Consider the following 18347-nt stretch of genomic DNA (forward strand, 5'->3'; position numbering starts at 1 on the left):
AGCTGATATCTTATAATTGCTTGTTTTTTACCTTTCCCTGGCTTCTAGTGATGCTGAGCCCCTTGTTAAAATTTTATTAGCTTTTCAGGTGAACGTGGTTGTGAACTGTTCTTTGCTGGCCTTCACGCTTCATTGTTCTGAGTTGCTTGTCGTTTTGTTATTGACTTGTAGAAATTCTTTATCTATTCTGGACACTAGTCTTTTGTCAGTCATGCTTTGCAAACATCTCCCAGTCTCTAGCCTTTTTCTTTTTTTTTTTGTCTTTTTGCTATTTCTTGGGCTGCTCTGCGGCATATGGAGGTTCCCAGGCTAGGAGTCAGATTGGAGCTGTAGCCTCCGGCCTATGCCAGAGCCACAGCAACGCGGGATCCGAGCCGCGTCTGCAACCTACACCACAGCTCACGGCAACGCCGGATCATTAACCCACTGAGCAAGGGCAGGGACCGAACCCGAAACCTCATAGTTCCTAGTTGGATTCGTTAACCACTGAGCCACGACGGGAACTCCCAGTCTCTAGCCTTTTAACTTTGATTATATAGCTTTGCTCTACAGATGGTATACAGTTTAATGTCAGAGCATTTTCTCTTACACAAAATGATGGAGATGAGTGGTACAATGTAAAGCATCAGTTTGGCAGGTTAGGGGGGGAGGAGGAGTCAGGGTTTGAGGCTGGGACCCTCACTGCAGGCCCCCATCACGCCAGTATAAAATCTCTTTGACTCCCAAGCCCTAATGTTTCTTAGGACAGTGTCATTTCTCACAGTGGGTGCCAGGCTATTTCTCTCTCTGCGAGGTCTCCTTCTGTGCTGTGCTGTACCCCCTGGACGCCAGCAATCTCAGCAGCTGCCTTGGCTGCAAAACCGCCATACCAATTGTCATACCAACTTAGCTGACTTGCAGAAATGGACTGCTTTTCCTTTCTGGTATATTTGTGTGATAATTGGAAAGAGCAAGAGAGAGGGATGGAAACAAACCTGACCCAGGGTTGTGCTGGGCTGTGCAGGCTTGTACAACAAACACAGAACATTCTCACCACCTCTAAAGGGTCAGGCGGGCCAGCCAGATGAAGGACCCCATGGGAGGCTTCTGAATACATCCACAGACGGCGGGGACCCTCCTCCACGGCAGGCAGACCCTGGTTCAGATACCTCCTTTAGAACCTAGAAGCCCAGTACTTTGGGGTACCATTTCTTATGATACAGCTTTTGCTTTATACTGGGTTACCCCAAACTCAGTGACTCGGTGACAGATGCAACAGGCCAGCCCCGTTATCCTGCTGCGAAGGAAGTCGAGGGATCAGCTAGTTCTGGCCATCGAGGCAGCTGGCTTCTCACCGTGATTCTTCTACAAGGTGGTCATGTGACCTCCAATGAGTCTACAGCCTCTTTGACTTCATCTTCCTAATGTTCCCAGCACGGTCTTCAGGCTGCAGGAGGTGCCCTTGCGTTGCCAAATGGTTTCAAGAACGCTCTATCCTATTGACCATCATTTATTCAACTGCCTGAGCAGGAGGCAGTACAGTCAATGCCAATCTTATTCCACCTCTAGTTCAGCTCATTAGTATCAACAAGAACCAGGAGACACACCCCCATAGATAAATAATAATAATTGTGGTTATGGCTGGCATGCGGTGAACTCTAGGAGCTATGTGCTTGGTAAGTATTAGTTCAAAATTCTCCCAATCAACTATGTCTCAATAAAAATTAAAAAGCAAAAATCATCCCCCAACTCAATTTCCCTACTATTTGGTGAGGGTTGAATGTAGTCATCCTAAGCTCCAGGGGGCGCTGTTTGTCTGTTCTTTGTGCATGGTCCTCTCTGGAGTACATCTACCAAGCCCACCTCTTGGGTAGCTGGTGGCCCTATAAACGTTATGAGTCGTCCCTTTGTAAAGTGGGAAAGACAATGGGATCCTACTGTACAGCACGGGAAATGTGTGTGATTGGGTCACTTTGTTGTATAATAGAACTTGATGAAACATTGTAAATCAACTATAATAATAATGATAAATTAAGACCAAAAAAAAAAAAAAGGGAACGACAGCTCAGCATGATTTAAGTAACTTCCCTGAGCACCTATGCATCATTAAAGGTAGAAGACTCCCGCAGCCAAAAACTAAGCCTTTGGCAGAACATCAAGCTGCCATCTGCAGAGCAGTGCAACTTCTTTACAGGAGAGGACGTAGGACTAGGACTGAGGACATCTGGGTGCACAGCCCTACCCTGTGACTGCGAACACCTCTGTGCCTCAGTTTCCCTGTCAGCAAAGTGGCGCCATGCTCATTCCTACTCCATAGGCTCACATTCAAGGAGGTAATGCATGTGACATCCCGGAGGCTATGGCTGGCATATGGTAGGCATGCGGTGAACTCTAGGAGCAAATGGAAAATGTCTTTTTTCGTGGAGGAAAGCCACCAAGTGTCTTCCTGAGACACCTGCTCCCTGATGGCTGACCCAGGTGGCTGGTGATGAGCCCAGCCTTTTGAAGGGGGTCGTCTTTTCCAACAGAACATGACACAGCCATGGGGAAAGTTGTTTTAGTTTTACTTAGTTTGATTTATTATTGATAATGCTGGAGATAAATGAGGATCATTAAAATAAGAATAAGAGGCCACAGTCTGCAAGCTGTTTTGCATTCTGAAGGTGTCTGCTTTGCTTTGGCTGGGACCTGCGTGAACATGTGCAGGTGGGAGGGAGAAAGCCGTGTCGGGAAAGTCTAGGCAGTGAGAGAGGAAGCCCAGCATGGAACTGTGTCTTAGTTGGCTGGGACTGCCGTAACAAAACACCTTAGACCGAAGGTCTTAAACCCCAGAAAGTAATTTTCTCACAGTTCCTGGAGACTGGAAGTTCAAGAGCAAGATCAAGGTGCTGGTTGATTCTGCTCCTGGTGTCTCTTCTTGGCTTGCAGATACCCACGCTGGGATCACATGGCTTTTCTTCTGAGTACCCAGGGCAGTGGGGAGGAGGGAGAAGGAGAGAGAATGGAAGGGAGGTTGTGAGAAAGAGAGAGAGAGTGAGCTTTTGTGTATCTTTCTGCAAGGACACTAATTCTATTGGAATAGGGCCCCATTCTTTTTTTTTTTTTTTTTTCTTTTAGGGCTGCCCCCATGGCATATGGAAGTCCCAGGCTAGGGACTGAATCAGAGCTGCAGCTGCTGGTCTACACCACAGGCACAGCAACGTGGGATCTAAGTCTGCGACCTACACTGCAGCTCATAGCAAGGCTGGATTAAACCGGCATCCTCACAGATACTAGTTGGGTTCCTTACACAGAACCACAGTTGGAACTCCCTGGGCCCCATTCTTAAGACCTCATTTAACTTCATTTACCTCATAAAGGCCCCATCTCCAAAGAGAATCACATTGGGAATTAAGTCTTCAATGTATGAACTTGAGTGCCTTCCCACTCTTCCAAGAAGCCTGCAATGACAGTTGTTACTGCCAAAAAGGACAGCTGTCAGCGCCTTTGTTTTTATGTCCTCAGAAAACCTGATGAGGCTGGGTGTGGTCATTAGCATTTCCCTTTTAAAGATGAGGAGACTGAGGCATGGAAGGAAAGTCACTGGCCCAGCAGGTGAAGTGTGGAGCCAGGTTGAGGCTGTTGCATGCATGGCTCCTTGTGTTACCCATTGTACCTTGTCAATTTCAGAGGGAGGTAGTGGGAAAAGCACCAACTTTTGAATGAACCTTGGGTGAGATACTACCTCTGTCGGGTAGTGGTGAGATCTTCAGCAAATTATTTGCTTTCTATGAGTGTATTTGTGTCACTTGTAAGAGGGTACCAGCCCTACCCGTTCACAGCCTTGTTGAGCTCAAATGAGATGATGTATGATGACTACTCAGTAGAGGGCCCAGAATACTGTAGCCACTCAGTCAATGGAATCATTTAACTTTTTGTTAGTCCCAGGAGTAATTGGGATAAAAATTTCCTTAGTGGTATTTGTCACTACCCAGTTTGGTGTTTTCTCCCTATTCTGGTTGTCTATTGACACATCACAAACCACTCCAAAACATTGTGTCTTAAAACAATATCAATCATTTTATCATTTCTCATGGTTTCTCTGGGTCAAGAATTTAGGAAAGTCTCCGTGGGTAGGTGGTTCCAGCTTGCAGGCTCTCATGTGGCTGTAGCCAGGGGTGGCTGGAGTGGCAGGGAGCTGGAACATCTGGAACCTGGTCTGGCATTTCTGTCTTTCTTTGCAGCCTCAGAACTTCTCCTCATGGTCTAATTTGTGCTTCCTTATAGCACAGCGACCTGAGAATGGTCAGGCTTCTTGCACGGCAGCTCCAGCACAAGTGTTCCAGTGAACCAGGGAGAAGCTGCATTGGCTTTTATGACCTAGCCTGGAACTCACTTGCATCACTTCCTTTTTACTCTGTTGACCAACCAATCATTACTTTTGGACCAGGTTCAAGGTGAAGACTATAGAGCCCACCTCTTGTTGGCAAAAGGATCAAAGAATTGGCAAACATGTCTTAAAACCACTAGGTGCGAGCTCCCTAGGGGCAGAAACTTTGCTTTGTTCACTGTTATATCCCTGGTACCTCAAACAGCATCCAGAACATAGGAAATGCCCAATAAATATGTATTGAATGAATGAAACAGTTAAGAATGTGCTAAAGTTCAAGCCCCTGAAGTACTCTTATCCCCATAGTTATCCACAGTCTTAACAATGCATTGAGCCAACTGCTAAGCACATAGAAGAAAGGATGCTAATTAAGCATGCAGAAACAAACCCCACTTAGAAAGCAAAATGCAATATTACCTGCCTAGACATATTCACTGGGGACTTACTCTTAGAGGTTCATGTCTTATTCATCTCTGTCTCTTTTAGAGCTGAGCCCAAGGCAGGTGATCAATGAATGGTTTTTCAGAGAATGGTCAAGTGTACTCTGGTCTTGAGGTAATTGCACAGCTTCTTTATTAAAAAGTTAATAAAAGCCCCACTTCTAGGGCAGCTTGTTTCAGGGAAACAGGTGCAGTGAAGAGAAATGTGTCAGCTTCCATTTATTAAACACTTTCTATGTGCCAGGGAATGTGACAAGCACTTTGGATGCACAATATCATTTTTTTTTTCTCCATAGTAACCCATCAGTACCACTGTTAGGTCTCTTAGCCCCCATTTTGGAGATGTTGAAAAGGAGCCTCAGAGAAGTTAATCCTACCCTTTTTCCCATTACGTTTGCAGGTGGTAAGTGGGGCGGGAGGCTTTAATGTTCATTTGGCTGAAAAAGCTGAGTTCTTTGCCAGGTTCCATACTGCCTCCTTGAGGCTTGAGGGGGTCTAGTTGTGGCCTAGCACAGCCAAAGACTCTACCTCATCTCATCTACTCCTGGACTTCTAGTGGGCACCACCCACTAAGGAGTATTTTGGCAATTTTGATGTTTAGCAAAGACCAGGTAATATGTGGGTCACAGGTCATTTTAAGATGATAGTAAGGTGGGTGTCTTAAGTGTTTTCATGACCAACCAAAACAAGGCACAAATGAATGTTTATACAAAATCGAAACAGACTCACAGACATAGAGAATAGACTTGTGGTTGCCAAGGGGGAGGTGGGGGGAGTGGGATGGACAGACAGGGAATTTGGGTTTGGTGGATACAGACTATTCCATTTAGAATGGACAAGCAGGAGTTCCCGTTGTGGCGCAGTGGTTAACGAATCCGACTAGGAACCATGAGGTTGCGGGTTCGGTCCCTGCCCTTGCTCAGTGGGTTAAGGATCCGGTGTTGCCGTGAGCTGTGGTGTAGGTTGCAGACGCGGCTCGGATCCTGCGTTGTTGTGGCTCTGGCGTAGGCCGGTGGCTACAGCTCTGATTCAACCCCTAGCCTGGGAACCTCCATATGCCGCGGGAGCCGCCCAAGAAATAGCAACAACAACAACAACAACAACAACAAAAAGACAAAAGACAAAAAAAAAAAAAAATTAGAATGGACAAGCAATGAGGTCCTACTGTACAGCACAGGGAACTGCATCCAATCTCCTGGAATAGAACATGATGGAAGATAGTATTTGAAAAAGAATGTGTGTGTATATATATATGTATGACTGGATCACTATACTGTACAGCAGAAATTGGCACAACACTGTGAATCAACTATACTTTAATTAAAAAAACTTCTTAATATAAATAATTTAGAAAGGGAAAGGGTGACAGACAATCTCAATACACTTGAACTTAGCAAAGGAGTCTTCTGCTATCAGATCCTGGAGGTGTGGCTGGGGTTATGTAAGTGGCCAGCATCCCAAAAAGCTGGAGTTCACGCCCCATCCACACTGTAGGAATTAGGCTGAGCTCTCACCTTTTAAGGAGGCAGCAGATAGCAGAAGATGATGGATATGGGTTCAAAGCCAAAGCTGCCTCTTCCTAGTGGTGCAACCCTGGACCAGTGATTTCATTTCTCCAAGCCTCTATTCCCTCATCTGTCAAATGGGGACCACAGTCCCAACTTTCAGGGCTGGATTAAGTGAGATAATAAAGCAGTATTTATCAAGTACCTATTATGAGCCAGGGGTTTTTCTGGGCAGTGGGGAGCCAGTGGTGAAGACCAAGTCATGGACATGATGGAGCTTACATTCTAGCAGGCCTTGACAAGAACCTTGAAAACAAATTAAAAAAAAAATCATTACAAGTGGTATTAAATCCAAAAAGAAATCATGTCAAGGGGATACAGGGAGAGGAGGTTTGCTGTTTTGGATGGGGAAGGGGTGCTAAGGAGCCCTTCCGGGGAGGTGTTGTTTGAGTAGAGACCTGAGTTAGGTGAGGAAGGGAGCTGGTTTCAGGGTGCAGCCAGTGGGACAGCTGAGGGAGGAGCCTCAATACCCTGATGTAGCAACAGCAAGGCCAGGTGGCCTTGAGAGCACAGAAGGAAGACTGGGAGGGAAAGAGGTCACACCAAGGAGAGCTGGATCATGAAGAGCCCCAGAGGCCAGGGTCAGGGCCTGGAACTTGATTATTATTATTTTTTTTTTCTCGTCTTTTTGCCATTTCTTGGGCCGCTCCCTGCGGCATATGGAGGTTCCCAGGCTAGGGGTCGAATCAGAGCTGTAGCCGCCGGCCTATGCCAGAGCCACAGCAACGCGGGAGCCTAGCTGCGTCTGTGACCTACACCACAGCTCACAGCAACGCCGGATCGTTAACCCACTGAGCAAGGCCAGGGATCGAACTGGCAACCTCATGGTTCCCAGTCGGATTCATTAACCACTGAGCCACGATGGGAACACCGGAACCTGATTCTTAGTAGATGCTCACAGGCCAGTTGGACTGGTGATTCCTCATCACCTCCAGCTACCAGACCCTCTACTGGGCAAGGGGGCAAAGATGGTGGGTTAACCAAGCTCCTCATTCTTCAGACCACCGAGCTCCTTTCCTTTCCTCTGTTCCCATCTTCTAGCTCTTATTCCTAAGAACCAAAGGCTGTCTGGGAGCTTTCCAGATTTTGAGCATTTTGCTCTGTTCTGGCATCACAGTCTAAAATGCATCTGGGACTTCCCGTTGTGGCTTAGCAGAAACGAACCCAACTAGAATCCATGAGGACACAGGTTTGATCCCTGGCCTTGCTCAGTAGGTTAAGGATCTGGCATTGTGGTATAGGCTGCAGGCACGGCTTGAATCCCTCGTTGCTGTGGCTGTGGCATAGGCCAGCAGCTGCAGCTCCGATTCGACCTCTAGCCTGGAAACTTCCATATGCTGCAGGTGCAGCCCTAAAAAAAGAAAAAAAAAAAAAAAAAAAAACAACAGCATGAAAAAAAATAACAGAAAGGAGCATTTCTGTTTTCAATGAACTTTCTAATCCATTTTCTTTATGGCTGAGATCACACTTACTAAACCTGCACTGGAGATGTTGTCATTGTGGGAACTGAAGGTCCTTAAGCACAGAGAAAATGGGAACCACCTCCCTCTTACATTGCAGCTTCAGAAGCATTTTACCAACAACAGTGTATGTTATCTCTGGGGGAACAGAGATCCAAGGTTCCCTGCAAAGCACTTCATCTAATTCTCGCTATGCTGTGAGGTAGGGATCAGATATTGCCCACATTTTGAAAAAAAGGAAACCAAATCGAAGAGCAGTAAAGTGACTTGCCTAAGGTCACACAGCTTAGAAGGGTGTGACCAAGTGCTATCAACTGCCCATGGGCTTGGCTTGACCAAACTTCAGTCAAGCCTACCTCTTTCCTACAAGCTCTGAAATTTTGGCTGGTCTCCAAGTTTATGCAAGAATCAAGGAGCAGAACAACTGTTCCAAGAGGCTGGCCACAAAGAGAAATCTTATTATGCTTGCCTGCCTTCCCCAAAGTCCCTCCCTGCCCATCACACTGCACACCCACCACAAAAGAAAAGTATTTTCCTTCTGGATTTTGAGATGCTTGAAGATACCAAAGTCAAAGCATCCTTCCTATTGCAATCGTCTTTTTGAGTAAAATCTCTGCCACCCCAAGTCTCAATCAGTTTTTCACTTGTCACAGGCAAGCTGGCTTTTGAACTCAGAATTCTCTAAACTCTCCAGTTGATTCAGCGGTGGAGTACTCAGAAACATTTACCTTGGGTGTGGAAAGCTGTGATGCACAGATGTATTTTCTTCTAGAAATCAAATGGGAGGTGATATCGCTGATAATATAATCAGATTAAAATCTGACTCTCTTATGTTTATGTTGGTCTTTAAACATAAAAAATAATTTATAAAGAATCCTGACACCTGAAACTAACACAATATTGTGAATCAGCTATACATCAATAAAAATAATCTAGAAAGAATTGTAAAAGATATCACAGTCAGGTTTTTTTGATTTCTAGAAACATATACTTCTGTTTGTTCATGTGTTGGTCTTTGGCCCACACAGCCCAGAAGATGTATGATATTTTAGAAAAAGATTATGGGAAACAAGCTTAAATGTGAGAAGATCAATATATATGTTTTTGTGAAATATGGTGGAACTACCTTATTTGAATTCTACAAGGTTGAATAAGGATACGGATTTCCCAAGCTCATTAAGCACAGTTTTTGTGTTGGCATAATTGTTTCAGTAGTCATGGGCATGAATCAGAATCAGATGGATCTAGGTGTGAGTCCAAGCTTTGCCTTTTGCTGAGTGTGTGGATTTGGGCAATTTCCTAGGTTCCTCTGTCTATAAAATCCCTCCCACTTTTTTCTTTTGTAGTGAGGCAGAAGTATAATCTTGCATGGGGCAAGATGCATAATACTTGCTTGATAAATTCTAAAAACATATAAGAGGAAGGATCCACTTTGGGGGAGAAGCACTGTTTACCATTAAAGAGATTTTGCGGAGCAGGGGAGACATTCTGATGAACCATAATAATTGTATTCAAGTCCATCTACTTGCATAAAAATTTATCTTTTGTCCCAGCCTGTCCCATGGGTTGACTCTCCCTGTGTCTGCTCTTAGCACATGTTTGCCAAGCCTGTTGCCTCAGTAGATCCTCACAGATGGTTCCTGCACCTACAGGGTCCTGGGTCCTTTTGGCTGCAGGTTACAGTTACCCATCACCAGCCCCTTCCCCAGGGGTACAGCCGGGTCTGAGCACAGAGGCCAGTTGGGGCTGAGTCCTCTCTCAATGTTAGCTTAAGCAGTGTGCAGTCAACCACTTGACATGTGGCTGAGTAAACCTTCTCTTGAGCAAAGAGCCCTGGAGACCTCCAGAAGCAAAGTTATCAAGAAAATGAGTGTGGTTCACAGAGTCTGCTGCAGCCCCTCTGACCTACCTTTGACAGTCAGAGGGCTGTGACATTAGCTTTGGTAAGCTACCCAGGTCAGGCTGGAATGAATGAATGAATTGCGTCTACTTAAAGTGTTTTAATTAAATTTTTAAAAATTTTTTTGGCCATACCCACAGCATGTGGAAGTTCCCGGGCCAGGGACTGAGCCCTTGCCGCAGTATCAGACCTGAGCTGCTGCAGTGACAACCCCAGATCCTAAGCCACTGTACCACAAGGGAACTCCATCTTGAGTCTGCTTAAAGAATGAATAAACAGTGAGTCTTCTTAACCCAACCCTTAATTTTAGCCCTTGGCATATTACGATGCATTCATTTATTTACCCCGAGTGACAGCATCCCTGTAGTGGTTTCCCAGGGCTTCTGTGACAAATACCACAACCTGGGTGGCTTAAAACAACAGTCATTTATTCCATCGCAGTTCTGGAGGCTAGAAGTTGGAGATCAAGGTGGTGGTAGGGCCATGCTCCTTTCAGTCTCCTTGACCCTTCCTTGCTTTTTCCAGTTTCTGCTGACTCTTGGCTTTCCTTGGCTTGTGGCTGCTTCACTGCAATCTCTGCCTTCATTGTCACACAGTGTCTTTTCCCTGAATGTCTCTCTTTCTCTTACAGGGACACTGGTCATAGGGGATGTAGGGCCCATTCATGCACCTCAGATATTAGTAACCAGATATCTTATACCAGTATGGCCTCACTTTAACTAGTTACATCTGCAAAACTCTTATTTTTAAGTAAGGTCACATTCACAGGTATCAAAAAGGATTGCATGTATATCTGTGGGGAACACCATTCAACCTGTTACCATAGTCACTGTCGGGGGTGGAACCAACCCCATCTGCTGCCCTCTCTTCCCAGCTACCAACACCTCAGGTCATGCAGCATGACCACAAAATACTTTTTTGGGGTTCTGATCACCAAAACCCCAGGGAGGTCTGAAGGATAAGGCATCAAGGAAAGCTTTAGGTTTCCTAAGTAAAAATATGCTTGCCTGGCTCAAGACTCTTTTTCTTACTTCTGGTTTGGAATATGCACATGTCTTTAGCGGTACAGTTCTCTTTTGGTGGCCAGGAAGGACATATACAAAGAGGAAAGTCACCCCCCTAGTGTTGCTGAGGATGAGCGAGAAGGAGCCTGGGTCATGCATGAGGTGTCCCCCAACCTTCACCCCACTCCCCACCGCTGGGCTCCTTGATTTGGGAGCCAAATAAACTCTTATCTTGCGGTGTCTTTGTTACGAGGTTCTGTCATTACGCAGCTAAATTAATGCCTGATCGATTCACATGATGATCTTTCCCCGATGAGGATGATAACAAAATAACGGAACCCACTATTTACTGAAATGCTCTTTGCAGGCATTGCATTAAACACTTTATATGGATCATATAATTTAGTAAAGATAATAAACCTTTAAGGTAGCACCACTGTTATCCTCATTTAACAGATGAGGAAGCTGAGTCTGAGAGAGAGTAATCCACACTCTTATGGTCACACATTGAGCAAGTGGTGGGTTCAGGATTCAAACACAGGTTTCCTGGCCCCAAGCCTGTGATTGTTCCGGGATATGCCATGTGGCCTATTCCCAGGAAAACCTTGGGAAAAGAATAAAAGTCACAGCAGTTGCAGTGATGACGGTGGTCAGCATGTGTTGAGGAAGTGCCATTTATTCATTTAGTCATTTACTGAGTAGCAAGTGCCAGGCACTGTGCCAGTGGTTAAGCTGTAGGATCGCGTAGTGAACTCTTCAAAGGGCAGGAGTTCAGCACTCCCTCTATAGCCTTCGGCACAAAAGGCTCTGAAAAGCTGAATGGTGATGGGATCATTTGAACTAGGCATTATAGGAAGAGCAGATGTTTGGTAGATGAAGAAGGAGAAACCAGTCATTTAAGAGACAAGGAACAGTTGGCATCAAGGTTGCTTTGCCAGGGTTTGGTCCTCAGAAAGGTATGGATGTGTTCCCCAGTGTCAACTTGACCCCCTTTTTTTTTCTATGAAAAATAGCACATCCCTAACTTTAATCTGGGCACTTGGTCACCCAGCTATAGACAACATTTCCCAGACTCCCTTGCTCCCAGTTGTAGTCATCTGATTAAGTGCTCATCAACAGAATGTATAACGTGTCATTTCTTTAAAAAGGAAGAGCTGATTTCCTACTTCCTATGGACCAAAGCATGGGCAAGGTAATGATCCAGCCATGACCTTGGAGGTGAAGGTGACATACGAGGAGAATGCTGTGGCAGGAAAATGGAAGGAACCCCAGTCCCTGCATGGCTGTGGAACAGGGCTGCCCTGTCATCTTAGACCACTCACTCATCTTCGATTTTTAGGTAAGAAAAAAGTAAACTGTTATTTTATTGAGTTGGCTAAAGTTGGGGGCTTCTTTATGACAACAGCTTAGTTGGTACCCTAATACACTGGATCTTAACCTGGACCATATCTGGAGGAAGAGTCACCCAGTTAATTTATTCCAGCCTCCAGGGGAAGAAAGTTGGAGGGATGGGGGAGCTTGATGTGGGAAGGAGGAGAAAAGTTGCAGGCTCCTCAATTTATTCTTAGCAAACTCATGCTTTTGTTAAGTTATTAATTCACAAATTCTTATTGAGCACATGTTGGAGCATCCACCAAACCCAGTCAGCTGTGTTTTCGTCTTTGCTCTATTTTCTCCATCTCACTTATCACTATCGAAAATTACATTATCTATCTTGAGTGCAGTAGTATTTACCAGAAGGTAAATTTATGGCACCGGAGAAGGGAAAGTTATCAAGTTTTGCAAGAAGAAATATAATGTGGGAAGTTAGTGAAGCCGTGGGAACTGGTATAAATCATCAGGATCGTGTGGAGAAACAGACAAAGAATAAGAGGGAGGTTGCAGCCCAGGCGAGGTCTGCTTTCTGATGAGCACAAGGGTGGGGTCTGGGAGGATGTGGCAGAGGGTCCAGTGGCCACTGGAGGCTCACCTCCCACACCTCAGTTGCATAGGTCTTGGGGCCCATTTACATCCCAATGAGAAAAGCCTTCTGCAGTGGAGTAAACTGCAGTGAAGATGGATAACTCAAGGCGTTTGTGGGAGGCGGTGGGGATTGAGAGAAGCTGTCCAGCAGAATGAGCATGAGAGCATGAAGGGATGACACTGAATGATGTAGAGGAGATTAACCTCGAACTTCTGGGGCCTGCATATACTTCTCTCTCCCGCTGTGTCATCCACAGCCAATCCCAACACGAGTCACGTAACTAAAGGCTATGTAGTCTTCCTTGTTTAGGCTGTTGACCAGACACCCAGGGAGGACAAGGTTTGTGAAGAACAGTTTATGACCCATTTATTGTCTAGAAGGAAACCTCCATGAGGGCAGGACCTGGTCGGCCGTCTTCACTGCTCTCTCCCCAGCACCTAGAACAAAGCCTGGCACATAAGAGTTCAATAAATAATTTCTGACCAAGTGAGTAAAAAAGCAGACAAGTAAATAAAACACTATCCAATTCCAATAATTCTAAAAAAGAAGATAGAGGAGTTCCTGTTGTGGCTAAGCTGGTTTGTGAGGATGCAGGTTCAATCCCTGGTCTCACTTAGTGGGTTAAAGATCCAGCATTACTGCAAGCTGTGGTGTAGGTCACATAGGCAGCTTGGATCCAGCATTGCTGCGGCTGTGGTATAGGCTGGCAGCTATATCTCCAATTCGACCCCTAGCCCAGGAACTTCCATGTGCCGCCATAAAAAGAAAAAATAATAAATAAAAAAGAAGCTGTAAAAGTTCCCATTTGGCTCAGTGGAAATGAATCCGACTAGGAACCATGAGGTTGCAGGTTCGATCCCTGACCTTGCCCAGTGGGTTAAGGATCCAGTGTTGCCGTGAGCTATGGTGTAGGTCACAGATGCGACTGGGATCTGGCATTGCTGTAGCTATGGTGTAGGCCGGCAGCTGTAGCTCTGATTAGACCCCTAGCCTGGGAACCTCCATATGCCACATGTGAGGCCCTGAAAAGCACACACACACACACACACACACACACACACACACACACACACACACACACACACACACACACACACTATAACTACTTTGAGATGGAGAAAACAGAAGAAGCCTTTCTTTAGGAGTTTGGGCAGAGAAGTAAAGTTTAAGAATGATTCCAGAAAGAGAAAGAGTCAGCCATGCTGAGAACTGGAAGAAAAGCATTTCAGGCAGAGGGAACAGCATGTGTGAAGATCTCAAGGTGGGAGAGAGTTTAGTATGTCCCAGAAACAAAAAAGAAGACTGGTCTCACTTCAGGGAGGGTGGCAGAAGCTGAACTGAAAGAGGTCAATGGGGCCTGGGTCCTTAGGGTTAGGAGCTGGGATTTTATTCTCAGAGTATTTATTCCCTACATCTAGGGAGACAGAATTCAATCTTGCTTTGGACAAAGTGTGGAGAAAATGGATGAGAGGCAGAGAAGTGTTTAGGCGAGAGAGTCAGTTCATAGACAATTGTAGTGGTCTACATAAGCACTGACATTGAAATGGACCTAGGTCATGTCTATAAAGTTAGAAGAGAAGTGGGCAGACTTATTTGGAGCTTGCTGATGGATTGGATATGGGCGATGAGGCACTGAGGACACAAGGATGCTGGATCAGCTAGCTCTTGCTGTGTAACAAATCGCCCCCACATTCATGGCTTAAGACAACAATCATGTGTTATTTCAGCTCACACCTCTGTGATTGGTTATGGATTGGCTGGCCTAAGATGGGTTTCCTATAGATCTCAGCTGGACTTCTTCATGCTTTTGTGGATCAGCAGGGGTTGGAGTAACGGTGCTCTGCTGGAAGCTAGGCTCGTCTGGGTTCGAGAAACGGAGGCAGCTCTGATCCAAAAGGATCGCTTCCGTTTCCTCCTGGGTGAGGAGGCATGTTCTCCTCACAGTGATACTGGAGGCACAAAAGGCAGCAATTACACAAGAGCATTTTAAGACTGCCTCACATTTGCTGCTATTTCCTTGGCCAAAGAAAGTCCTACAGGGTCGTGGAACTGGGCTTTAGCGTATGGGAAAGTACTGCTGCCCAGTCAAATGGCAAATGGTGTGGATACCATGAGGGGTGAGGAATGGAGCCATTACTGCAACCTACCACAGATGCCTCTCACGCTTCTGGCTACTTTTCATGGTAATTTTCCCCCTTGGTCCACTCCAAATGGTTTTCCACCCACAGGACACCACTCCTATTTGCTTATTTTTGGAGCTTCCAAGAGGAAGGAGACAGCAGAATGGAGACCTGCTCATGCCGTTGGGCCTTTCTGCAGAGGGTGGGGAGGGTAGAGGTACCCCACCGGGTCCCTGGAATGTTCACCCCTCAGAGTTTGGCTCTGAATCTCTGGGGCCGAGAATGGATGTAGATTCTGGCCAGGATATGGTGTGGGCTGATGCTGGTCGTGGGGCACATAAGTGCAGGTTTACAAAAGCAATTGAGAAAGGCCTTGGCGGAAAACGCAGAGAATATCTGCAGCTTAAATACTGGAGCGATTATATCATTTGTGGGGCTTTGCAAGCTAATTTGTTTGCTGCCTTTTCAATTTGCCATTCGGTTTCCATGGTTTCACGGTTGGTCAGAGATGGAATATTTAAACCCAATAGACAAAGCCTGAACTTGAAGACTCAAATGGTTGTGGAATTGTTTTGTAGCACAGACTGGTGGAAAGATGACCCAGTAGGGAGCGGAGAACATTAGAGTCTGGTCCTAGCTTTGCTGCCTTTATGTAGAATTCCTTCCTTGTGCCTCAGTTTCCCCATCTGTGATGTGATATGAGCTCCTTCCAGCTGTGTAATAACAGTAACAATAACAATAATATTATTGTTAACAAGGAGTAATGATTGTTAGTGCCTATGCAGTGATTATTTCGTGCCAGGCATTGTTCATCATGGCATTTCATTCTCACGGTAAGTACAGGAGAGGAAGATGCTATTATTATGCCTGTTTCAAGGGGTCATGAAACAGAGGCTTGCTCAGTATCGCCAAGCTAATAATGCCAAAGCTGGGGTAGGAATCCCCTCTGTCTCATATCAGATCCTGGGGTCTTAACCCCTGTATTCCTTCTCTCCAGGCTTCCACTCTCTCTAGTGCTGTGCAGTAGAGCCCTATTGGATACTGTCACCACTAGTTGAATGTGACGATTGAGCACGTGAAAGGTAACTGTTGCCACCAAGGGATAGCATTTTAAATATTATTTCATTGTAATATTTTAAACTTTTTCTTTTTCTTTTTTTTCTTTTTAGGGCTACAGGTGTGGCATATGTAAATTCCCAGGCTAGGGGTTGAATTGGAGCTGCAGCTACAAGCCACAGCCACAGCCATAGCAACACAGGATCTGAGCTGAGTCTGCGACTTATACCACAGCTCACGACAACACTGGATTTTTAACCCATTGAGCGAGGCCAGGGATTGAACCCACATCTTTATGGTTACTAGTCAGTGTTATTACCACTGAGCCACAACAGGAACTCCCCAAACTAGTTTTTTAGAGTTGCATGTGGCTGTCAACTCTCGTGTTGCACAGGGCATGAGCAAGCAAGGACTGTGACAGATGCAGTGTAGCATAGTGTTTAAGAGAAGGACTCTGGGAGTTCCTGTCGTGGCACAGTGGTTGGCGAATCCGACTAGGAACCATGAGGTTGCGGGTTCGGTCCCTGCCCTTGCTCAGTGGGTTGACGATCCGGCGTTGCCGTGAGCTGTGGTGTAGGTTGCAGACGCGGCTCGGATCCCGCGTTGCTGTGGCTCTGGTGTAGGCCGGTGGCTACAGCTCCGATTCAACCCCTAGCCTGGGAACCTCCATATGCCGCGGGAGCGGCCCAAGAAATAGCAACAACAACAAAAAAGACAAAAGACAAAAAAAAAAAAAAGAGAAGGACTCTGGGCCTATTTGGGGGGCATAAATACCCATTCTGTCCCCTATTGGCAGCATGACCAAGTTACTCACTTTATATCCCAGTCTTTAGATCTTTAAAATGGGGATAATAGGTGCAGCGAAAAATGAATCCAACTAGGAACCATGAGGTTGTGGGTTCGATCTCTGGCGTCACTCAGTGAGTTAAGGATCTGGCATTGCCGTGAGCTGTGGTGTAGGTCGCAGACATGGCTTGGATCTGGCATTGCTGTGGCTCTGGCGCAGGCCAGCAGCTGCAGCTCTGATTAGACCCCCTAGCCTGGGAACCTCCATATGCTGTAGATGTGGCCCTAAAAAGAAAAAAAAAAAGAAAATAAATACAATGGGGATAATAATGTGTTGAGGGTGAGAACTAAATAAGTAACTACACTTAGAACAGTGCCTGGCACAGTAAGGGCTGTATCATTAGGCCCCAGGTGAAAAGATGAGACAATACCTCTGCCATGCATTGGTGCCATTTAATTCACTTTCCACAAAACAGTGCAAGGTAGTGTGGGCAGTGCTGGTGCCCAGCCCTACCCCTTTTACAAGCCAGCAAAAAGCCCTCACCAGAAAGGAATTTAGCTAGAATCTTGACCTGGGATTTTCAGCCTCCAGAACTGTGAGAAAATATCTTTTTGTTGTTTAAGTCACCTGATCTATGATATTTTGTGAAGGCAACCCAAGCAGACATAAATATAATTTAATAATATTTTATAGGCGTTCCCATTGTGACTCAGCAGGTTAAAAACCTTGCATAATGTCTGTGAGGGTGTGGGTTCGATGGCTGGCCTCCCTCAGTGGGTTAAGGATTTGATGTTGCTGCAAGCTGCCTTGTAAGTCACAAATGCAGCTCAGATCTAGTGTTGCTATGGCTGTGGCATAGGCCAGCAGCTGCAGCTCCAATGTGACCCCTGGCCTAGGAATTTCCATATGCCACAGGCACGGCCATAAAGCTGAAAATAAAAATAAACATAGTTTATAAACAAATTAAGAGGGAAAGAAGAGGAGGAAGAAGAAAAAGAAAAGGAAGAAGAAAAAGACTGACTAGCATAACAATAGCTATTATTAATTGAGTGCTTCATATTTCCTGACATAGATATTGGGCATCTCATTTAATACTTAGAAAGAGGTACTCTGGTTATGACCCTTTGACTGAAAATGAACTGACCTTGCCCAGGGCCATACAGCCCCAAATTTGAAGAGTTAAGCCTCAGGTTCATTGCTTCAAAGGAGCCTCTAAACCAAAGCCCCAATCTGTCATCCCCACAAAAAAGCTATTATTAGCTTCATCTATTAGGCAAGGAGACAAAAGCAAAGGGAGGTCAATTAACCTGTCCTGGGCCTCCCAGATGGTAGGTAATGAAGCCCAGGCCACTTTGTATGGTTGAAGATATTTTTCACTGCTCAGTGATATCTGGTCAAGGAGGTTGAAATCTAGTCAGCAACCTGCTGCTTAGCAAGTCATGGGCACTAGCATGAGGCTGCATTTGCCTGAAGAATGAACCCTTGATCTGATTATTTAAAAGATGACTTGTTTTTTTACCCATCTGTGGGTCCACTGGCACTGCATCTGCCTAAAGGAGTTGTCTTCTCTGGTTTGCACCAAGACTTGGTATGAAAGAGTAGCCCTTTGGACCCAGCATTCAAGCCCTACCTGCTGATTTCAGAGCCTGCCCTCTGAGTGCACAGAGATGATCGGCCTGCTGCCCACTGGTCATTGTACGTGCG

At 45.7% G+C, this 18347-nt stretch overlaps 1 long non-coding RNA gene across 4 annotated transcripts in view; it reads left to right on the forward strand.

Annotated features, from left to right (window-relative positions):
* The window catches only part of LOC106510288 (uncharacterized), a 227956-nt gene that overhangs the window by 110712 nt on the left and 98897 nt on the right, over positions 1 to 18347 (forward strand). For all 4 annotated transcript variants that reach the window (XR_014845394.1, XR_014845393.1, XR_014845396.1 and 1 more), the window contains one exon: positions 11866 to 12056. This is a non-coding gene — a long non-coding RNA (uncharacterized LOC106510288). The remainder of the gene's footprint in view (positions 1 to 11865; positions 12057 to 18347) is intronic.

This window comes from Sus scrofa, chromosome 5, assembly GCF_054392235.1.
Source record: "Sus scrofa isolate SSC_HxYL_T2T_F1_AM1 chromosome 5, Sscrofa_HxYL_maternal_Yorkshire_Landrace_v2.0, whole genome shotgun sequence".
Lineage (NCBI taxonomy): Eukaryota > Metazoa > Chordata > Mammalia > Artiodactyla > Suidae > Sus > Sus scrofa.